General features: G+C 43.2%; 1 protein-coding gene across 2 annotated transcripts in view; it reads left to right on the plus strand.

Moving 5' to 3' along the window:
- brd4 (bromodomain containing 4) overlaps positions 1 to 25,167 on the plus strand; it is a 168,787-nt gene that overhangs the window by 1,276 nt on the left and 142,344 nt on the right. For both annotated transcript variants that reach the window (XM_060942564.1, XM_060942563.1), the window contains exon 2: positions 9,220 to 9,397. The gene's annotated coding sequence lies outside the window, so the exon portion shown is untranslated. The remainder of the gene's footprint in view (positions 1 to 9,219; positions 9,398 to 25,167) is intronic.

Raw genomic sequence — 25,167 nt, forward strand, 5'->3', positions numbered from 1 at the left:
AGTGTCTCACGGTTAAGTTTGTTTTTGCTCCAAACATATGTTCTCTTTAAAAGCGCTTTTTTTGGAAAACAGTTTTGTTTTATTTTCAAACTTGGGCCGCTTGTTCCATGCTAGCATGGTGGCTAAATAGCAGTTTATCTGAGAGGGCTTTATTTGGTTTTTGCTCTTAGCCATATAATCAGGAGTGCATCAGTTAGGGTTTTTTTCCCAGAATGAATAGATTTATATTTGTTAGGAGTCTGTTTTTCTCTCTCTAGCGTTTCGTAAAACTTCTTTTTTTTTTTACCACATTTTGCACAGATATAAAAAAAAAAACGTTTTTGTTTTGTCCACAAAACCCAGAGAGACTCTTGGCATCTTGGCCATTTTAATTTACAGACGTCACTTTTGAACGTTGCATGTTTTCCTGCAGACAGAGCATCCCTTCTTTAAGGTGTTTTTGTTATTGTTTTTGCAGTCTAAAAACAACAAACTCGAAATTGAAAGCCTGCAGCTTCACTTAGTATCCTTCCTTGTGTGTGTGTGTGTGTGTGTTTGTTTTTCCTCTTTTCTTTCTCGTGTTAATCCTGATTTATTTCAGCTTAAGGGTTTTGTTGCAAAACCTTTTTCGTCTGTGTGTGCGTGAAGGTGTATAAACCTCTTTACATCTATATATGTCTATGGTGCAATGTTGAGCCTTCATGGAAGGAGTCTCCAGTGTCAGTGCTGTGTTAAGGCCAATTTATGCTGACAACGCAGTCCTCGCAGATGGCGTCTGCATAGCCCCCACCCCCCTTCACAGATGCTCTGCGCGCACCTCCTAAAAATTGTGACCACCGCAGAAGCCTCGCAGACAAGAGGGCTCTGATTGGTCCACTCTACATCCGCTGTACACGCACTTCCGCTTCCCTGCTTTCCTGGTTTGTTTTGTTTTCATGACCGCCATTTTTAAAAACACGAGCGAAGATGGAGCAGCACGAAGAGCGGTTGATCGAGGAAGTATGTACATCTATACGACTCCAGTTCTAGTCATTATAAGTAACCGGAGGATAAACACTCCACTAACCACACCCACCAACTACTCCTAGCGATTTCGCGACTTCGCGCCCCCTTGCGTTGTGGCGGTGAATAACATCGCGCACGCCTATTACTCACCGCTCAACGATAAATTACAACTGTCTGCGAAAGCCTTGTCGCAAGAGCATGCAGAGGCCCTAACAGTCATTAAAGGAGAACTGAAGGCAATTTTTTTTTTTTAAATAATCAAAATTCCATATCCCACTTTATTAAATATAGGAATGTATTTTTGATCGCTGTTTTGTCACTATTTTGGGCGACACGGTGGTGTAAGTGGTTAGCACGGTCACCTCACAGCAAGAAGGTTCTGGGTTCGAGCCCAGTGGCCAGCGAGGGCCTTTCTGTGTGGAGTTTGCATGTTTCCTCCGGGTGTTCCGGTTTCCCCCACAGTCCAAAGACATGCAGTTAGGTTAATATGGGACGGTCTTGAGCGAGGCACCTACCTCCCAACTGCTCCCCGGGCGCTGTTAGCATGGCTGCCCACTGCTCTGGGTGTGCATGTGTGCGTTCACTGCTTCAGATGGGTTAAATGCAGAGAGTAATTTCACAATTGTGTGATGAATAAAGTTGTGCTTTTTTTTTTTCTTTCTGCTATAGCAAGTTATGAGTGAAATACGCCATGTAATATATCAGTCCATGTGTCGAAGCAATGGCCGTAAACGAGGTTCGTTGAGACATCGTAGGACGGAAGTAAAACGTACAGCGGAAATCAAAGTGACCAACGTTGTCAAAAGACGCGCGCGCCCTCTTTCGAATGCTGATGTAATCAAGCCGTTTGTTTTAATAGCAATCAGGAAAGTTTGCAAAAAGTAGGCAGTAATCGTCATTTAAACTAGTTTTTGTGCAATATTTCGTTTGGAAAACAGTTTTCAAAATGGCGGCACTGACACCTGGCTGACACTTCACGTTTCGAAGTCTCGCACAAGTCTCGTGAAGATCGCGCGGATAAGTGACGTCTGCCATGGACCAAATGAACTAAATTCAACACGGCTAAAAACCGAAAAGGTTGATAAGTATAATATTTAATTGCAGTTAGTTGCTAATACGAGTCACAATATAAGGTTACTAAAACCAAAAGTGTAATTGAATAACACGTTAATTAAGAAATAAAGCAAGTTTAAAAATGACTTCAGTTCTCTTTTAAGTCGCCCACTACAAGACTGCGTTTTGCAGTTTCTCAGCGTTACGATGAGCTGCGTTTTGGTCTTGTTAACTTTTGAGAGAAGAGTCTGATGAGCGAATGACGTTTGTTTGTTTACAGTTGCTATCATTTAAGCAATAATGGGAAATAACATTTTGCAAAGGTTATGTAACTATAATCACATGAGAGGACAGTTAGCTTCAAGGCAGTAACAGTAACTTCTCATCACACCATCCTGTCATGGATTATTTCCCTGTAATGGCACGCCATAAGTGTTTTACTCCTTACGCAGTGACTAACAAGGCCGGTTATGCATATTATTTAAAATTTTTTAACTGAGCAGAAATAAAGCTTGTCCTGAAAAACAGTCACGTTCTTATCTCTTGTTTTAATTTAGCCATTGTTTCTTTTCTCCGCCGTGTCAACAGAAATGACGCTGATTAGTTCTTGTTTCATGTGATTAAGTGAGATCATTTCTTTGCACTGTTTCACAAACTTTGACTCAAGCGATGAGAGCTTATTTGCTTATTGGCAGCGTGTGTCATATTTGATTATAAAGTGCTTCCATATTAATCGTAGAGGTATCAGGATGCATTTAAAAGTGGTTTGAAACCGTAACTAGTGGCATGAAAGTTTAATAATTTTAAAGCTAAGCAGAGTAAGGAGTTCATTGGTAATCGTTAGTACTAATCATTCAACCCTAAATAGTTTGAACAGCATGATGAGATTATGAGAGATATGGACAAAATAGGTTACATATCCATCAGAAGCAGCTGGACTGGATTTGGTTACCGCAGAAGGAAGTGGTTAAACTTGAAACTGAAAATGAGACACCCCCCCCCCCCCCCCCCCCCCCCCCCCCCTTCATGTTTGATAAAGGTGTAAACTTAGGCCACTTTAACCTGCAGTCTGAACTTCTCCTTTGATTCATGTCTTTGTGGAAATTCAGGTTCTTTTCAGGTGTGCTTCCACATATGCAGCGATCGGTCTGTTTGATGGCTTCTGCCGCTTGGTGCGGTTCTTTTCTTTCTGTCCGTCAGAACACAGCAATCTCACAACCGGGCTGAGAGCATCCGAGTCCCTGTTCACACCTGGCGTTAAAGGGGAACTGAAGTCATTTTTAAACTTGCTTTATTTCTTAATTAATGTGTTATTCAATTGTTTTCGGTTTTAGTAACCTTATATCATGACCTGTATTGGCAACTAATTGCAATTCAATATTATACATCGGCCTTTTTAGCCGTATTGAATGTAGTTCGTTTGGTCCACGGCAGGCGTCGCTTATCTGCGCGATCTTCGCGAGACTCCAAACGTGAAGTGTCAGCGCCGCCATTTTGAAAACTGTTTACACAGCGGCCAGATCACCATATCATTCCAATTTAGATTAATTTCGAGATTTGCCAGCTTCATCAGTGATTGAGATTATTCCATACGACTTTGAACCAACGCTAAGTGCATCTTGACTAATGGCCCTTTTCCACTACCCTTTTTCAGCTCGCTTCAGCCCGACACGGCTCGCGTTTCGACTGCCTTAGAGCAGCATGACTCAGCTCGCTTCAGCCCTGCTTAGCACCCAAAACTCGCACGGTTTTGGAGTGGGGCTGAAGTGAGCCAAACCGAGCCGAGTGGGGCTAGGGGCGTGAGGAGACACTCCCCTGTGCACTGATTGGTGAGGAGGAGTGTCCTCACACGCCCTGCGAGCACGCTGGGATCTGTAAACACCGTAAACCCGGAAGAAGAAGAATTACGAGAATTTCTGAAGCCTTATGCGCCTCGCCTCATCTATACGCTCTTGCCAGTATCTGTTGGCGTTGTCGGTGACAACAAGCCACAGCACCAAGACCAGCAACACTAACGACTCCATGTCCTCCATGTTTATTGTTTACTATCCGGGTCGTGAGACTACCGCTTAAAAGATCACTGATGTCACTGTTTGCGCCGCCTAACATCATCACGTGACGTCCACCCACTTTCGCTAACTCCACCCAATGCGTCCACCCACTTCCAGCCAGCACGGTTCAGCGCGGTTGTAGTCGAAATGCAACTCCAACAGCCCCACTCAGCTAGACTCAGCCCAACTCAGCACGGCACGGCTCAGCCCGACTCAGCCGCGTTGGTAGTGGAAAAGCGGCATGAGAGAGAGAGAGCATTCATTGTGTTACTTGCGCTACCATTTAACGATGATCTTTGTGCTGTGATGTTTTTGGGAAACTCTGGCCTGAGCTGTAACGCTGCAGAAATGGGATTGTTCTGGAGAGTTTGGAGATGCCTAAAAAGAGTCATCTCATATATATTAGCCACATTTCTGTGATCTCTGTACTCAGTTTATTTTTGTGATTTCCATGTGCACTTGGTATTATTTATTTTTAGAACCCGCATTGCAAAGCGTTGAAATCCACTCTTGTTTAAACTCTGCAAACGGACTAGTGAGTGTGAAAGTGCCACAAGTATACAACGTGCTGCTAGACTCCATATAATGTTCTGTAAAAATATTTGTAAAGCAAGATGTCTTGGTGGTCAGTATCATGGTGTGTTTTGGACAGAGAGTAACAGTGACGGTATGCGATACAGTGTCTTTGCTTTATAAGCTGTGAATCCACCCTCGTAGCATCACGACATCCTGATGAACCGTAATGCAAACGTTTTAGCTGCGTGTGTGATCAATATGCAGTATCGAGCGTGCGTCCGCACACGTGTCTTTCCTACTCATAACAGGCAGCCATGTACATAACCGTTAGGCTGAGCAAAGTGCATGCAGATTGCAGGAGGTGACAGTCAGGTGCCTGTGGAGGATAAAAACAGGCGGGCGTACACGCAATCTGAGACTTTGTACGTTTTATCCCATAATTCCAGTTGGCTCGATTAGCAGCAGGATTGCTGGAGGATCTTTTTTATTTTTTTGCTGTGTTTTCAGTATCTCTTCCCCCTTTCTGAATTCTCCAGTTCATCTCCGAAGTGCAATTGCTGTTCACTCTGAGGGCCTCTGCATGCTCTTGCGACAAGGCTTTTGCAGATAGCTTTTCGCAGACAGTTGTAATTTATCGTTGAGCGGGGAGTAATAGGCGTGCGCGATGTTATTCACCGCCACAACGCAAGGGGGCGCGAAATCGCTAGGAGTAGTTGGTGGGTGTGGTTAGTGGAGTGTTTATCCTCCAGTTACTTATAATGAGTAGAACTGGAGTCGTATAGGTGGTGTTTACTTTAGACCGTATCAGCGGATCATCAGATTAACGTTTTTAAAACGATTCGCTTGCACACAGCAACGCCAATACACGATTCACGTGCACACAGCAACACCAATACACGGATACGCTAATCACATGACTAATTAGATGGCACGTAAGTTGAAATGTGTCAGTGCGGCTCAGCGCTTCCTCCTCAGCGGCTGCGCTCCAAATCACTCCGCCCTGAACAGCGAGTGCCCTCTGGAGGGTGCGCACTCCGGCCCTGCGCAGCTCACAAAGCGCGCGAGTGAAGCGCACGAGCAGTGATTCGGGACTGAGCCGCTGTGTGTGTGATCCCAGTGCATATCGGGCATGCGCAAGTCACTCACCACTTGCAAGTGGAAGGATGGCAAGCCTAAAGACAATCATAACTACACAATGGGCAGTATTTGCATCTTACCATGAACAACATTAAGAATGACAAAGCAAAGCATTATATTCATACTTTTATACTCTTTAATGAAAAACAAAAAGGTGATACAAGGCGGAAACAATAGCAGGAAGTGAAGTCCGTGCCGTTTTTCAGCAGTCGCGTCACATGACCAGCGTGGCATGAACAGCGCCAGCGAATCAGGAAGGTGGATGTCACAGTGACGTTGTCCAATGACGACGTCAGCTAGAGCTCAGCACTGCGTTTCCTCGTATCTCAATGTTTACACAGCACCGGATCAGATACGAACTGGGTTGAATACGTGGGCCCTGGCGGATTCAAGTTGTTCCGCCTGTGGAGTCGTTTCCCAGCGTTTTAATGTGAACGGACAGTGCATCCGCGACGAAAACGATACGGATACGGTCTAATGTAAACACCACCATAGATGTACATACTTCCTCACTTCCTCAATCAACCGCTCTTCGTGCTGCTCCATCTTCGCTCGTGTTTTTAAAAATGGCGGTCGTGAAAACAAACCAAACCGGGAAAGTAGGGAAGCGGAAGTGCGTGTACAGCGGATGTAGAGTGGACCAATCAGAGCCCTCTTGTCTGCGAGGCTTCTGCAGTGGTCACAATTTTTGGGAGGTGCGCGCAGAGTGTCTGCGAAGGCGGGGGGCTACGCAGACGCCATCTGCGAGGACTGCGTTGTCGGCATAAATTGGCCTTGACTGTTACCTCTTCATACGCAGTCCTGTGCAAAAGTCTTGGGGACATGTAAAGAAATGCTGTTGACCAAAAATGACAATGTTTCAACATTTAAAAAAAAATATATATAATATATATATATATATATATATATATATATATATATATATATATATATATATATATATATAAATCAGTAAGCCATAATAAATGAAACGGTCAGTATTTGGTGTGAGACGACCCTTTGCTTTAAAAAAAAAAAATAGTCTCAGGTCCAGCGAGTGCAGTTTGATAAGGAAATGAAGAGCTGTAGGTTTTACTGAACATCTTACAGAACCAGCCCCAGTTCTTCTGGACGCTTTGACGGTCACACTTGCTTCATTTTGCCCCAAAACCCAGCAGCCTTCATTATGTTTTCTTTTTTAATCTGAAAAAGTGCTCTCTTATGGAATATGCTGCTCAGATACAAACTTTTTTTTTTTTCCTCTCCTGTAACAGTTTAATTTTGTGCTGGGGGGGAAAAAAAAGGTGTTTTGGAAATCTAAAATGTTTTTGTAATGTTTTGACTGCACTAAGACTTTTACACAGTACTGAGGTTCTTTTCCACAGTCATTAAAGGGGAACTGAAGTCATTTTTAAACTTGCTTTATTCTTAATTAGCGTGTTATTCAATTACGTTTTCGGTTTTATTAACCTTATATTGTGACCCGTATTGGCATATTACGCTTACCAGCCTTTTCGGTTTTTAGCCATGTATTAGCCAAGTATTTACGTCATTACTGTCGCACAATTAAAACGTGACAGATCAGGCGGCTGGTGGTTTTCAAAATAATAAATACATGCATGTGTTTTTAGAATAAATACATATTATTCTGAGCACATAATTGTCACTAAGGTTTCGGACAGCATGACAAAATGGCCTCCCCCACTATATAGTGAGTAGGGAGCGATTTCGGACGCAAGGAAAACTTCCGGCTTGATTACATCACCGTTCGAAAGAGGGACGCGTGCATCTTTTGACAACGTTGGCAGATGTCGTTCACTTTGATTTCCGCTGTACGTTTTACTTCCGTCCTACGATGTCTCGCACAGGTCTCAACGAATCTCGTTTACGGCCATCGCTTTAACATATGGACTGATGTATATTACAGAGCATATTTCAGACACTCATAACTTGCTGCAGCAGCGACAAAATAGCTGTCAGAAATTAGTTCCTGTATTTAATAAAATGAGAGAAATAGAATTTTGATGATGATAAATTTGCCTTCAGTTCCCCTTTAAAGGAACAGTCCACCGTACTTCCATAATGAAATATGCTCTTATCTGAATTGAGACGAGCTGATCCGTACCTCTCCGAGCTTTGCACGACCTCCCAGTCAGTCAGACGCAGTCAGACGCGCTGTCACTCCTGTTAGCAATGTAGCTAGGCTCAGCATGGCCAATGGTATTTTTTGGGCTGTAGTTAGATGCGACCAAACTCTTCCGCGTTTTTCCTGTTTACATAGGTTTATATGACCAGTGATATGAAACAAGTTCAGTTACACAAATTGAAACGTGGCGATTTTCTATGCTATGGAAAGTCCGAACTATAATGACAGGCGTACTAACACCTTCTGCGCGCTTCGGCAGCGCATTGATACCTTCACTCGGAGTTGTACCATTTTTTTTTTTTTTTTTTTAGACAGGGCGGACGGACCAGGGCATTCGCCCGCCTGGCCGTGCCCGAAGAGGAGTGAAGGTATCAATGCGCTGTCGAAGCGCGCAGAAGGTGTTAGTACGCCTGTCATTATAGTGCGGACTTTCCATAGCATAGAAAATCGCCACGTTTCAATTTGTGTACCTGAACTTTGTTTCATGTCACTGGTCATATAAACCTATGTTAACAGGAAAAACGCGGAAGAGTTTGGTCGCATCTAACTACAGCCCCAAAAAAATACCATTGGCCATGCTGAGCCTAGCTACATTGCTAACAGGAGTGACAGCGCGTCTGACTGCGTCTGACTGACTGGGAGGTCGCGCAAAGCTCGGAGAGGTACGGATCAGCTCGTCTCAATTCAGAGAAGAACATATTTCATTATGGAAATACGGTGGACTGTTCCTTTAATACATCCTAAGTGTCCAGGAAGTACAGTGGGATCTGATTCAGGTTGTATCCTCAAACATCATGTTAGGGTCATGTTTATCCAAAAATGTAATTCCTTACACGAGATTTATTTCCTTCAGTTTAGCCGTTTTGGATCGAGTTGTCTGAGATAACGGCGTGCTCCTGTTTTTCCAAGAAACTGCAAGAAAGGAGGGGAAAAAATACCCAGATGAGACCCTAAATGCTAATCTAACTTCTAAATTCATAATTCAACTTGAACACGTCTTCTCTTCATGTAAAGTTGCTTTAGAGAGGGTTTTTTTGGTTTTTAAATAAAACCATAATCTTAATTTCTTAACCCACCCTGACCAGAAGATAAAGGATGTCTTGCGTGGCTTTTTTTTTTTTTTTTTTAAATCTGCGCTATCCGAGAGCACAGATGTATTGTGTGATGATGATCAGCAGTGAAATGTGTTAAGTTGTTGAAACACTTGGCGTGTGTGTGTGAATGAGTGAGCGAGCGGTCATAATTCATATGTGGTGACACCTTTCCAAAGCCCAGGAGCATTTCAGGAAGATAATCTCATTTGTCATGTGCTGGATGTATCACACCGACTGTGTTTCTGTCTCGTCTTTGCAGTCGTGGTCTCCAGATCTCGGCCGTGCGTGCGTGTGTGTGTGTGAGATCGTCCACTCGTCCTACCTCCGATCAGCTGACGGTTCCCAGGTCGTGGTTGAGAGCAGCTCCTGTGCTGAGTGCTGCTGAGGGATCATGAGCGCACTCAGATAGGGAGGGGAGGGACTCCAGACCTAAGCATGTAAGTCTTTGTTTTGTTGTTTCATGCACATCGACATAAAGCTGAGGTGTGTGTGTGTGTGACTTGTTACCTTTAAAATGCTACATGCTAATGATCCTTCACCTGTGTTCTGTGGTAAACCAGTGCACACTACCGTGCTGAGCCTGGTTTAGTTTCCACACATCAAAATCGCACGTCCTTAACCCAGGGTCATGATGGGCACCGTGTTGGATTATGGAGAAATAAATTCTTGCCGTGTTTTGGTCAGGAGACCAGCAGCACTAAAAGTCTCATCCTGACCAATTATTAATAACGTCCTTGGGGGGGCAAAAATTGACTACAGAAAGAACATCAAGGAACATGTTGGAGTTATCAAACTGGAAGAGAAAATACCGAAAACTCTGACATGCTAGATGTTTCATTACAGTCTTGTTTGGTGTCTCGGACGCATCATCGCTGCTGTTTGATTCTGTCGCGCTATGAGGCCGGTTCATCATTCCTGAAGTTCATATTCAAGCTGGACACTACAAAAAAAAAAAAAAATCATGTCTAAATCAGTCTGAGTTCATGTTGTCTGATCCCGGTGTTAAAGAATCCTCTGGAGTTGAGATCAGGGGTCTTGGAGAGCATAATTAGGGCTGGGCGATACAATATTTAAGTTCATCTCATTCTCTCATTATCTGTAGCCACTTTATCCTGTTCTACAGGGTCGCAGGCAAGCTGGAGCCTATCCCAGCTGACTACGGGCGAAAGGCGGGGTACACCCTGGACAAGTCGCCAGGTCATCACAGGGCTGACACATAGACACAGACAACCATTCACACTCACATTCACACCTACGCTCAATTTAGAGTCACCAGTTAACCTAACCTGCATGTCTTTGGACTGTGGGGGAAACCGGAGCACCCGGAGGAAACCCACGCGGACACGGGGAGAACATGCAAACTCCGCACAGAAAGGCCCTCGCCGGCCACGGGGCTCGAACCCGGACCTTCTTGCTGTGAGGCGACAGCACTAACCACTACACCACCGTGCCACCCGTACGAAGAGATTGTGGATGTTATTCCACTCATTCACTGGATTTTGAGAAATGGAGCATTTTTTTTTTTTAGCAAATTTTGATAAATTAAAACTTCATACAAAACATCCGACACGATCATTTACACTTATGGTGATGATACACGGGGCAACTTTTTGGGCAATGTTGCCGAGCAATGTTGCTGGGCAATTGCGTTTTGACTCTTTTCTATTGAGATTGGGCAACATTGCTTCTTTCTGAATGGTTTTGATAATCTCTGGCAACTTTTTGAGATAAGCCAATCAGAACGCGAGTATCGAGTCATGTGACCTCCGGTGAGGTTCGGATCAGAAATTTCAAACAAATATGGCGGCCGCTCAGTGTCAGTGGAGTGAAGAGATGGAGAGACTCCTCATCTGTTTTTACGCCGGTAAGTTATTTTAATATTCTATATGGAGGAATTTACCTCACCAAAGCTCTAAAAAACAACAGACAGCTTGATTAAATGGTCACAGCAAAAATTAAGACATCAATTTTTTTTTTAGTTAACTGTAAACTGCTGTTGCTAACTGTTGTTGCCCTGAAAAGTTGCCCTGTGTCTCACCTAGTTGCCCGTTGCCAGCAACTTTGCTCGGCAACATTGCCCAAAAAGTTGCCCCGTGTATCATCACCATTAGAATGTAAACAAACCGGCGAAATGACAGGAGCAATTTGTGAAAAACGCGAAGATAAATTCCTGAAAAAAAAGTTCTTACCATCAAATACTTTTTATTTCATATTTTGTTGGTTTTTTTTTTTTGGGTTTTGTTTTCGAGTCGAGTTTTTATTTCGTCCTCGGTTGGTTCAGCAACATGCTCTGCCGTGGTGTTTTCCTCACAGGATATGAGCTGATAGCCTAGTAGTAGAGTAGCCTATCAGAGCGCATGACTGCTCATATCCAGTGACTGTGGATTGAATAAAATATCGGTTATAAATCATGTCGAAAATATTGATATCGTAATCACTTTTTTTTTTAATAATAATAAACTGCAAGCTGATGGAAAGCAGTTCAGTTGATGGTTATTATTTATTATATATTTTTTTAAATTGTACGATATTTAATTTGTTTAATGTCCTTAATTTTATATTTTTAACAAATGTTACATTTCAGATTATTGTAAGACATGAAGCAATGCATTTTCAGACCGCTTTCATTAATTTTACTTTTTCAGCACGGTTTTGTGAGCAGTTTATTTGCGAACCTGAGTATCGTAGAAATGCCTTTGAGAATCATATTTTAGTCTTATTCTGCTTGCACTAATCATAAAAATTTCTGAGTTTATTAAGCCTGATGTTCCCACAATTTAAAGGCGCTGACTGCAAAGTCATCTGAAATTTCGGGGGGGGGATTTTCCTGTCTCGCAAGAACAGTATCATGCGGACGAGATGCGATCGTTTTGATGTGCTGAGGGTCTCTTTTCTCTGTTTTGGAACCATTTTCTTCCTCTTGAGGTGAACTGGATGGATGGCCCTACGGAAACAATTGAACGCGAGGAGCTTTAAACTAATTAGTATAACTGTGGAACTGCGTCACACCGAGATGCCGATACGCGGGAAACGTCATGACTCTGCATCGACCTCAGAGAGTTTTGAGTCGCGGGGATGTAATTTGTGGTTGATTATTCGTGAATAAACCCGTGAAACAAAAGAATATATCCTCTCAGTTACTGCTTTTGTGTTTATCGTTTCTTTCTCTGGAAGATAAAAAGATTTAGGTGTATAATAACTCCATACTCTCGCTACGGTGGAGTCTAACCCATGCATTCTAAGGCTAAGATAGTTAAGCGCTAGCTAGAGTGATTTTAGATATCTGTCCAGAAAAATGACACGTTATCTCTCTAATGCCTCGGTCACAACCGCCGTACGTGCTCCTACGGCCGGTCTACGTGCAAAAAAACGCAAGAAACGCACGGAGGGCGTGCGTGCGACGTGCTGATTTTCGAGCCGTAGACGAGCCGCAGACCGGCCGCGGAGGTTCTTTGTCATGTCAAACAAACCACGGGCGCTTACGTTTTTTTTCAGGTTGCAAGACAAACTTGCAGCCAACCTGCGTCTTTCTCCATGAACAAAAAAAACGCAGCGATTTGGGGAAACGCCAAAAATCGCACGGCCAAAAAATCATACGTCCGGTTGTGACCTAGGCTAGGGCTGTGCGATATGGGAAAAAATGAATATCTCGATACATTTTCTCCATTTCACGATATACGATATATATCTCGATATAATTAAATCTCCTCTAAAGGACCCCATGAAATCTAACTTTTACTCTTTACTGTTTTCACTACAATCCCTGCAGATTAAATAACATTCTTGGTTAACTTTACAGGTGGTTTTCAACAACACATTTTAAATGTTCATGTTGGTGATTAATCACAATTGAATTGAAATAAGACTATTTTTATTCAACAAAGATGTGGCACAAACTGCAAAAACAATCTTGAAAATTGCAACAAAGGGGCAAAACAATACAGAGCTGCTCAGAGCTCAAACCAAATCAGTGCAAGCTCAACACTGAGAGACATTTAGCCTAAATAAGAAAAGTGCTCTTTCATTAAATTATTTAAAAAAATAGATCTCCAAGCTATTAACCTGACTACTGAGAACCACTGGAACATTCACAATAGAGAGAGAGAGAGATTGAGGGAGAGAGAAGGGGAGAGATCTGCAAAACATAATTTTTCTCTTTGCACACTTTTGAACTGAATGTTTTCTGGCTCTGCCTCTCAGATGTGTAGAATTCCGGCTGCTGCCTTTCGTGATGACAGGTTTTTTTTTTTTTTTGCACACTTTACAAACTGGCGTTTGCTGTTCCACGTCCTCCTCGCGATATCCAAAAAATGCCAGATGACTGACCCCTTACTAGTTCTTTTAGGAACCAATTCGTCCGCTTCCATTTTTAATTTGTGGCTGAAATTGACAGAGCTTACACGGTAGCCTATGCAACACCAGTGATTGCACGAACTGAGTCAGCGCTGTAAACCGGAACCAGGAAATCTTACCGCCGCAGTGTTGCCAGATACTGCTGACGTTTTCCAACCCAAAATATGTTCAAAACCCGCCAAAACGCACTTAAAACCGCCCAATCTGGCAACACGACTGAAACTAGAAAATCTTCCCGGAAGTTCCTTTCAGCACCGAGATGTCGCCCGGGATTGGTTGGCGAGCGCGTGACGTTATTGTTTTCTTTACCCTTAGGCAGCCTCTCACGTTACTGCCTGAGGTACAGGGAGAAAACCACCGGGAAATGTTTTAAACAAACACGAAACGAACGCAAGTCGGAAGATGACCATAAAATACTCTAGTTAAGGTATAATAATTTTATGTATCGCGCACAGAATTTTCGGCGATATATCGAGTATATTCGATATATCGCACAGCCCTAACCTACGCTTAACCCTGCTCTATCTTGCGGTTGCACTCACTAGGCAGGCTTTCCTTTTCTTTTCCGCTGACGGGAGAACCGAGTCCGCCATGTTTGCCCTCGCCGACTTGTTCTGGTTAAAAGTAGGTCAGGCACACCCCACGGTGGTCATGTGATATTGTTGCTTGCTTGCTTTGGTGATCTCCGGAATTGTAAAACATGGGACGCTTTGTATCTTGGCAAAACGTTTCCACACAGGATACACTGCGTGTGTGCCAGCGAAACATCTTGAAACTCCAACAGCAATAGACGGAGAACATTTTGCCCAGAGTTCAACTCTGCAATCAAAATGTTTAAGTGCTTCACACCAGTAATGACTCGCTTACTGTAAATGAAACGTCAGACATGTAAATACACACATCATGGTGTAGAAATGGTTCACTAAACTAAACACGCACTGATGTAACCACTGATTCGACACCTCAGCTGCTTTATTGGTGTCTTATTGGAACACAGTTTTTTTTTAATGGTGAAAGTATTCATTTGGAGGTCCAGCAAAGCGTAAAGCAAGTCCTGAGACGAGACGTCGTGTCTGTTTATCGAGCGAGACAGAGAAAGCTCAAATTTCGTACGTGGGACAGTGGATAATATATTTATTTGAAAGATGACACTATTTTCTTGATCCAGAAGCTAAGCAGTACCGCCAAACACAGACACAGCCATCGTTGGGTGCATCAGTGACGACAGAGAGGAGGAGTATAGGAGCCTGGTGAGGGACTTTGCTGTGTGGTGCAACAGGAACCATCTGCAGCTCAACACCTCGAAGACCAAGGAGCTGGTCATTGACTTTGGGAGGTCCAGATCAAGGTCATGACCAGTTCTGATCGAGGGAGTCGAGGTGGAGGCTGTGGATTCCTACAAGTACCTCGGGCTGTGGCTGGACAGCAAGCTGGACTGGACTTGCAACACCAACCACTTATACAGGAAGGGACAGAGCAGGCTGTACTTCCTGAGGAGGCTGCGGTCCTTTAACATCTGCAGGAAACTCCTGTGGATGTTCCATCAGTCTGTGGTCGCCAGTGTCCTGTTTTACACCGTGGTGTGCTGGGGGGGGCAGCACATCCAGGCTGGACAAACTGATCAGGCGGGCCGGCTCTGTGGTCGGCATGAAGCTGGACTCTCTGGCGACGGTGGCAGAGAAGAGGACTATGGACAAACTATTGAACATCATGGACGATGCCAGTCACCCTCTGCACACCGTCATCAGCAACCAGAGGAGCCTGTTCAGTGACAGAATGCTCCTTCCCAAGTGCAGGACGAACAGACTCAAAAACTCCTTTGTCCCTCACGCCATCAGACTGTACAACTCCTCTCTGGGGGGGAGGAGGGGTAACAGGAGGACAGAGGACGGGAAGGAGCAGTAGCCTAGCCCAACAGTAAGCAGTACCGGACAATGTGCAATATAAAGTGCAATATCTTTCCTGCGCCCCCCCCCCCCCCCCCCACACACACACACACACACACACACACACACACACTTACCCTTACCCCACTTCTCCCCCCTCCCATATCTTATTCTTTTATATTTGTATATGTAAATACTTAATTTATTTTAATTTATCTAGAAGTTTTCTCTATTTCTTTTCACTGTTTATCTGTAATGATGCTTCTGGAATCTTAATTTCCCTGAGGGAACCCTCCCAAAAGGATCAATAAAGTTTTATCTACTCTAATCTCTAATCTAAACAATTCTGATAGTGTCTGAAATTTTTGATTAAAATCCCAGTGTGAGCGACTCTCATCTAAAAGGCACCGATAGGACGATTATGGCGTTGCAGTCGCGAGATCGTGTATAATACGTCCTCGTCTTAGCAATTCTGCCACCTGTGTGTAAAATTTAATTTGCGCTGTAATGATCGCAATACCAGAAGTCGGCTGCAGCTACAGTCTCTTGCATTAGCATTTAGTGTGTTGTTTTTGCTTAATTAGCCATTAACGAGCTTGGAATGCTCGCTAAACTGAAGTTGAAACTGTAAATGAGGGTAACAAGTTTGTAGCTGTTACTTTAATTATAAACTACACATGCATCATGTGCTGTGTTGAACTGGTACACTTCTTCTCAAAGTCCTTTCTTTTAAATTTTTTTTTTTTTTATAAAGGTATAGAAACGGGTTCCGTCTGTCCGGCCACATCTTTAAAACTACTGAAGGTATCTTCATGAAACTTTGTATACATACCAGGCAACATGTGAACTGGTGCCTTTTTGATATTTTGGATTTTTTTTTGGGGGGGGGGGGTTCAAATCTCATCTCATTATCTCTAGCCGCTTTATCCTTCTACAGGGTCGCAGGTGAGCTGGAGCCTATCCCAGCTGACTACGGGCGAAAGGCGGGGTACACCCTGGACAAGTCGCCAGGTCATCACAGGGCGACACATAGACACAGACAACCATTCACATTCACACCTACGCTCAATTTAGAGTCGCCAGTTAACCTAACCTGCATGTCTTTGGACTGTGGGGGAAACCGGAGCACCCGGAGGAAACCCACAGGGAGAACATGCAAACTCCGCACAGAAAGGCCCTCGCCGGCCACGGGGCTCGAACCCGGACCTTCTTGCTGTGAGGTGACAGCGCTAACCACTACACCACCGTGCCGCCCCCGGGGGTTCAAATTTTTACATAAAAAGATTTTGACTTAGTTTCTAAGAGCAATGTTCGTTTCCGGAGCATATATCCAAAACTACTAATGATATGGATTTGAAACTTGGTATACATGTTAACAAGGTGATGTAGATGTGCCTTTTCATACTAAGAAACTTGAGAAATTTTTCATGTTTCCATGGGAACAATTTCAGACTTGGTCTCTCAAGTTAGTCTTAGGGGTAGGTTTTGTTTCCGGAGCAGAACTTGAAAACTATGAGTGGTGTGGTCTTGAAAGTTGGTATGTGTGTTGATCAAGTAATGTTTATGTGCCTTTTGATACTAAGAAATGTGAGAGATTTTAATTTTTAGCTGAGCTGGACCAAAGGTCCAGTGGGTTTATGCCCTGGGCTGCTGAGGTCAGTGTAAAGAGGTAGGGCTGGTTTCCTGCAGCAGAACTTGAAAAATGTGATGAATCATATCTTGAAACTTGGTATATAGGGCAGGGATATAGGTAAGATTAGTCTTCTTGGTGGGTTTTTTTTTGGGGGGGGTGGTGAAGTCACCCTGATAAACAGCATGTGGTGAGACTTTTTTTTAAACATTTGAGAGAGATGTTTTGTTGCTTTGCACCAAAGTCACACTATGTTCGTTTGTATAGCATTAAAAAAAATATATGCAAAAATACTCTTCTGGTCAATCTTAAAGCTGCACACATGGTGATCATTGATCACCCCAAGCCACCCAATCCTCCTTGGTATAGGATTGCATGAAACTGAAATGCGCACATGTTTGTTTGAGCTAACGATCGTTTAATCAGGTGACTTGCTGAGATTGATTTCATAACAGTGAGTTGCAAATCAATGATGCATGTTAAAAGACCCGAAAGTTCTCATTATTACCCCAAGCTCACGTTGAGGAGCAGCCCATCCCGTTCCGTCCCGTCCTATCTGTGCTGTCCTGTTTTAGCCGAACCTCGAATGGTATGAAACGGCTCCTCTTCAGTAGGCCTGTCGCAATATTCGATATACCGACGTATCGTACGGTAAATGAAATTTTTTTTTTAACCACGATTTTGGTATTTACATGCTGTACATCTACATAGGGAAGTTGTCAGAGTATTAGCTTGACCCACTGACTGAATAAAATATATCACGCTGTTTTTCTGTTGTCTCACGCGGCTCTCTGTCAGGGGCGTGGCCTTCTAGCATGCAACAGTTATCCAGCCAGGGGATCTACTGAATGGGGAAAAGACAACAACACGTTGCTCCGTTGTACAGACCATAGGCGTAGAATTGGGTATGGATGTGTTCCTACCAATAGATAGTTTTCACTGATGTCACGGCATTCCGGGGAACGCCCCCCAGCCGCCATCTTGCAGGGCAAACAAGACGGACCATCGCCACTACCGGCTACGTTATCTCGGACGAATTTATGAAGTTATATAGTCAGTTTTCTAAAATAAAGATCAATGTCGGCAAAATCAAGCAAACGGAAGTATATGGATACATTGGACGACATCTCACGACAACGGTATGCAGCCAAACTGGCCTTGATTGGGGGAATCGACCCCTACGGAGTGGACAAAGAAGCATTTTCAAGTGACTATGCAGGGCTGCCACCCATATCGTACCCTGATATTGTGAACTATTTTGTGAATACTAAAAGCGCCTACACACTTGACGACCTCAAAGCATACAAGTCGCTGGAGTCATACAATTATTTTGTCTGTGGCTGGGTCCGCGAAGTCCACCAAAAACAAGTGAGAGCCATGTCCTAATTACAGCCAAGGTATGTACACATCGGAGTTTTAGAGCTCTCAACACTGCATATAAATATGTGTGTGTGTATAATATCGAGTTGATTTAAGACAAATTTTACATCCATTAGTGGTGTTACAGTACCATGTCAGTATAAACTTTGTAATATAATTAACTGGCATGTAGGCTTGTTACACGATTGTTTGTTTATTTAAACAACTTACCACTTATAAAATGATCGGAGCAGACTTTGCTGTGTTTGGAAGGCTGATAATCCTTGCGGTTGATTCTTGCAAGCCATAGATTTCTCCTTTGTATGCTGAGTTTCTTTGTTTGCTCGCCTTCGTGCTCCCGTACAGTGGGAATTCCATAAAAGCTCCGCTTGACGTCATCTGACCTATTACGACAGCCGTGAATACAACAGGTGTGCACCATTGCTAGCTTTAAATAGTAATAATGTAACTATAAATGTAAATAATATATAAATAAATGTAACTCGCGCGTTACAATGTGTGCTCAGTGACCCGTACGGTAAGCTTGCCCTACAAGATGGCCGTCACCAGGGAATCCCTGACTCTGTGACGTCATGTGAAAACTATCTATATCAAACGACGACGGATTTGTCCTTACCAATATTTCTGATTTGAAGGAAAAAAAAAATCAAGCTCCGTGCACGGTACATAAATGGTTACTGTAGGTTTCCACTGGGCGAAACACCACGCAAAATTCGCTCATGAATATTCACTTTGGGGGCGTGGTTGCGAAAACGGCAAGCAAGTTTGGCTACCATGTCAATTAGCAAGTGCGGTTCCAGTGCAGTGACCGGCTGCTAGTTAGCAAGTTAGAAAACCGTCCTTGAGGAATGTAACGCTAGATTAGATTGTAAAATTAATCAGTTAACAACAGTTTGTATTCAGTGTGCAAAAACGACAACGTACGAATACGACTGTTTTCTAAGTTTGTGTGGCGTGGAAATAACAATCCGACTTGATGCCGACAACAGCTGGTGTTCATTAAGGCCACAACGACATTATTAAATCATATCAAACTAGGCTAATGTTGGCTAATATTGCACCTAGTCTTGCTTGTGAAGTGCCTGCAAACTTTAGCAGCCTGCTTACCCTTAATTTGAAGCGCTTCAGTGAAGACCTGCAGAGCCCTGACCACGTTCGTGTAACATGACACGTAAACAACAACCCGATGGTGACGTGGACATTGTTCGTGGCCCAGACACCTTTTAACCAAATAAAACATTTTCACGTAAGAAGCATAACAGCCTCCGCCTTCTCGATCAGAAATATTTGGTTAATCCCGCCTCTCTTTTGAAAACGTCACATACTGAGTACACGCATCCGCTGAACTGATTGGTTTTCGAGGGGGTTCGTTTGAAAGCGGTGGCTTAAAAACTCTCCTCTGTAGAACCCCGTCACTCCCTCCTCTCCACTCTGGGCTCAAGAAGACAACAAAACGGCAATAATATAACAACCAATCAGAATTCAGATACATTCTGCTGCCAAGTAAAATTGTAACCATTCAACGTGTCAAAGTTCTGGAGCCCTCGTCCTGTTTTACCGTTAGATCAATCACACATCAGCTTAAACTAGCATTCTCAACTAGTTACAGATCCCACAGAAGAGAGCGACTCCCCCTGCCAGCCTCATGGAACGCAGTGTTTAAGGCTCCGGATGGGTTTTACTTCCATTTATGAGAGAAAGGAACATACACCCTCCCGACAGTCAATGCGTTATTCGCTTGTAAAACACATTTGCAAATTGGTAGAATGAGTTAATCATCGGGGCGGCACGGTGGTGTAGTGGTTAGTGCTGTCGCCTCACAGCAAGAAGGTCCTGGGTTCGAGCCCCGGGGCCGGCGAGGGCCTTTCTGTGTGGAGTTTGCATGTTCTCCCCGTGTCCGCATGGGTTTCCTCCGGGTGCTCCGGTTTCCCCCACAGTCCAAAGACATGCAGGTTAGGTTAACTGGCGACTCTAAATTGAGCGTAGGTGTGAATGTGAGTGTGAATGGTTGTCTGTGTCTATGTGTCAGCCCTGTGATGACCTGGCGACTTGTCCAGGGTGTACCCTGCCTTTCGCCCGTAGTCAGCTGGGATAGGCTCCAGCTTGCCTGCGACCCTGTAGAACAGGATAAAGCGGCTAGAGATGATGAGATGAATTACTACAGTTCTGAACTTCAAATTTTAAAAGTCTGGCCTTTGGAGAGATGATGGATCTCTTTTGGTGGAACACAACGGAGCAAAATATTGCGGCCCTCTAATGTTGACCTGAAGTTGGTGCTACTGGGGGTTGGCATTGGGTTTACATCCCCACCAATGTTAGAACGAGAGAACATGTAGGTTTGGTATTAATATTGGTGGGGACATAAACCCAATGCCAACCCCCAGTTGGCACCAGTGTCTTTTTATTCCCCTGTGCCAAGTTAATATTTACTTAAGTGCAATTTTTAAGAGCCATATATTGAGTGGTTTTGTTTGATTTGTTTTTATTTTTTTAGGTTATTTATATTTATATATTTTATATATTCCACTGTTGAATTGAAGAAGTTGACTTTAAAAAGTTTACTATTCTTTTGAAAGGGTGTATTTGCATGATCATATTTTACTAGTGGCATAAAATTGTCTTGAAAAGATGTCAACAATAATATCGTTTATCGCAATAATTTCTGAGACAGTATATTGTCCAAAATCTATCGTGACAGGCCTACTCTTCAGCTTCTTAGTGCTTCCTTCACAGATAACATCACTGTTCTACAGATGGCTCGTTTCTGTTTATGCAGTGACCCCGGGTCACGCTGATGTGTTAATAAATCAACACTTCACGCTGGCATTGCAGTGCAAGATGTGCAGCTGGGGTCCAGACGTGTTTACTCGGCAAACGTTTACACTTTTCACCCCATGCCACTAGCTACATGTTTAAGAGAGCGTTTGTTGCATGGGACGCCATACACACACACCGCCATACTCCGTAATGCTGCACTGACACCAGCTGTTACTCAAAATATTTATCACGTCACGATTCCTAAAGGCATTAATAGATCGAAGATATTACAGAGTGATGCAAAGATATGAAGTTTATCTTCGAGTGAGAGGAGGACAGATCATCCACAAAAAAAACATGCAAGTTAATCAAAAGAATTTTAATTTTGAACCGGTTCGCCGTTTTGACAGCGCGCGTCTAGTCAGCGGGAAAACCCCGGGAGTGACTTCATCGGCGTGAAATATTGGGAAATTGTTATACTCCGTCCAGGACACTTTTTCTTTGGAATACATTTTTTTTTTTTGTAGTCCAGTTTCCATCAAATCCTGCGCTCTGATTGGCTGGCGAGCAGGTCCATATCCTACGATACGGACTTCTGGCGACTCACTTGTTCACAACAAACGCAGTAGCAATTTTTGTCAAAATTTATTTTTGCATTTCTCAGGAGAATAGCATTAATTTTACAGCATGGATAGTGCTAACGGCAGTCTTCACAGCGAAAGCGAGTTTTACTCCCCTGAGGAAGAAGAAATAAAAGAAAACATTTCAGGAGAAAGCTAAAAACCTGTAACTGTTGCTAACGCCGAGCAAAAACATGGCTGAATGACTCAATTTTGTATAAATAAGGGGACTACATAGGCGGCAAAATGTAGTTTTTTTTTTTTTGTTCCTGCCATGGAAGTGCACTTGTATACCGAGGAGGAAGCAATTTGCATTACAGCCGTGAATGAGGATTCAAAATGGCGGCTCAGCTCGGTTTTCCCTTTCGGGCGCTCTCGTTTTCTGTTAGAATTTGGTAAAGAAAAAAATAAATATATTATTTACCAGCTTAAGGTCGGTCTGTATGGTGAAATACCGTAACCTTCAAGACCTCAGTCACGGTATTTCACGATACGGACCTCCCATTTTTATTTTTTTTTTCCCCCCTTCTAGTGGGTTTATTGATGGCATGCAATATTGTCGTCATATCGCTTATCCTCCATGTATGATGCCACTCTCCCCAATGGAGAATGAGCATGCAGTATTGTTACACTATTGCACGTTGTCAAGACAACCCGACGTCGGTGCTCATGCGAATCTCCAATGACAACTTTTCTGCCGTGCGTACGCAGAATCATTTTTTTTGTCCACCAGGAAAGATGGAAGACTAGTTGAATCCAGTGCAACTGCTAGGATTAGCTATGCTATAATTAAGCACTAAATAAATAAATTGAAGCTAAAGATGCGCTGAACACCCAAAAGGCGACCAAAACGTCATTAGATATTCTTCATGCATGTTTGTAAGAGAAAAGCATACCAACGGACATTGGAAAAGGCACGTCGGAGATGTAAAACTTCCATGCCAGCATGTTGTGCGTTTTTGTCGATGTTGATTTTGAAAAATAAGTCCGTAAATTACACAGGAAAATGAATACTTAAGTCTGAGTGAAAAATACTGTGGTGTGGGTGGGGAAGAAGAGTGTGGAGACAGAAATCTTAGTTTCTCAGTCGTTAGCCTGTGCTACTGATGAATGCTACACCGGCTGGAAGGTGACTTCACTGCTGTGCTAACTTGCGGGTAAGCTTGTGCTGGGCTTGGAGAATGCTGATATTAAGGCGCTGTTTACACATACCCGGGTATTTTTAAAAACGCATATTTTCTAAACTCCGTTTTCCAAAATAACTTGGTGCACACAGCTGCGTTTTTTTTTTAAAATTATGTTTATATTGATCCGCATAAATACGCTGTCAAGAGCTGTTAAACTACGCCAGAGTGTGCAGGCAACTTTTTTGACGACATCGACAGAAGCGCGCATGTGAGCGCACACACCCTGTATGTACGGACGTACCAACTCTGCGAGTGACAGGAGTGAGGATCGCGACATTCTGAAATTTTCCTGCCATTCCTCCGGGACAACAACGCCATTCTCGAAATTCTCCCACCAGATAGCAGTCCGTCCAGGTCGAACCCAAAATCGCTGGCGGTGGTACGGTCGGGCTCTTTTGGTCACCAGAAGCTCCGCAATTGCTGCCCTCCGAGCCCTAATGCGTCCCTGCTGGTCAATGAGCTTTATTCTCAAAAGCAAACAGGCGAATATAGCTCTTAATAACAGAAATGCTGCTACTCTGAGTGTTTCCATGCTTGTCATATGTACAATGGTCGCTCTTTTGTGGCGCGAAGATTGCCTAAAACTCCGCTTTGGTCTCTTTACACACAAACGCAAAACGGAGTTTTCAAAAAATCTCCACTTTTGCCGGGGTTTTTAGAAAGAATCGTTTTCAGAGGAAAAAACTCCGTTTGTGTATAAACGAAAGGCACAAACGAAGGCAAAGGTCTGCGTTTTTAAAAATACCCGGGTATGTGTAAACGGCGCCTAAGAGTGTGTGTGTATATACAGTAGTAATATTGGCTGGGGTTTTTTTTTCGTGGTATATCAGATCTATTCCATTCAGCTAGCATGTTATTGCCACCCCCAGGGGCAAGTGGGTTTAAAAGTTAATCTTCAGCCCTGGCTAGCTGAATGGAATAGATTGGATATCGACCCCTTTCACTGACGTCACCCGAAACCGGAAGTAAACAGACCCTGCGCCATTTTGGAAGACCAACAAACTCGTGATTAGGGGGAAATAACGGCAGCGGTATGTGAACCCACGAGAATAAAGTGGAGTGGCAAACGACTTAAACAAATCTGAGCTGTTTTATTTATGATTTATTGGCCCAACAGTAGACTTGAAAGAAACCTGTGTGAGACTTGGCAAAAAACTGTGGATATAATGGATAAGTCTGTGCATGATCTGCGGACACTTTGAGGTAAGCAAACGCAAGAAATTCAGATTTAAAACATGCTAAATTGGCCTCAAGTTGATAACTGTATGAGGAGCAAGCCTCCCAGACTTCTACAATTTAATAATAATAATAATTTAGGATGGTTTGGGGCTTGCTCTCCCTCCTATTATATAAATAAAACATAGTTGTTGTGTAGGCATATATCATAAATACATATGTATAATTTGGATAAATTAACCTAAATTATGGATACTTTAATAGTAACAAAAAGTATTAATTTTTCAACTGAAAAGATATGTTATTAAAAGATAAATATCAACAAGATTACCTTGGCCATAACTATGTGTAGGTTATTCTTAATAACAGCTGTAATATCACGAACCAAGCCACTAACAACATAATTGTAAGCCTGTAGCCCTTTGTAGGCTTTCAAGTCATCAGCAGTGTAGGCACTGGGTGTAAACAACTAATAGTTTACAATGTCTGGGTAGCAAACAGATGGCAGAATTGGTGTCAGGTCCTCCTTATGTTTCCATTCTCCCTTGCCGCGAGTCTTATCATATGGGTCAAACCCATCAATCACAGCCAGTTTCTCCACATACCGTGCCCTTTCTGCAGCTGGTAATGTACTCACATAACCCGAGTTATCATCCATCGTGTCACTTTACTCTCGCTCGTACTTTGTTTTATATTGTGAGTGCATGTACTTGGTCTTCCAATATGGCGCCTAACAAAATCTCGCGGCGTGGTGACGTCATGCGGTAGCCCTCTATACCACAAAAAAAAAAAGCCTCTGCTATCAAAAGGAGCCCTGCTACACATGTACAACACACAATAAATAAAAACTAGTTATGGTCAGTAGGAAATGGCAATATCCACAATATGTACATATCCTGTACATTCAAATTGGTCACGCACGCACAAAACCCACTCACAAAATACATTAGGTTTATGTTTACGATGTACACGGAGAGACGGAAGGGGAAAAAACTCAGCACTGTTCCCTTTTGACACGTTGAGCTCTTCGGGCTTGGTCATGATGAGGTGATGAAATCAGTCAGTGCGTTTTCTGAAATATCCCAGTAGATGATGGCGTCTTTGAAAAAGTGTGTGTGTTACCCAGCTAGAACTCTGATTGGATGCAGCTGATTTTAATGTCTAATATTTTATGAATATTAAAACTTGTCTAAATGTAGTTATAAGGTGTTGTGTGGT

The sequence above is a fragment of the Neoarius graeffei genome, chromosome 16 (genome assembly GCF_027579695.1).
Source record: "Neoarius graeffei isolate fNeoGra1 chromosome 16, fNeoGra1.pri, whole genome shotgun sequence".
NCBI classification, from domain to species: Eukaryota; Metazoa; Chordata; class Actinopteri; order Siluriformes; family Ariidae; genus Neoarius; species Neoarius graeffei.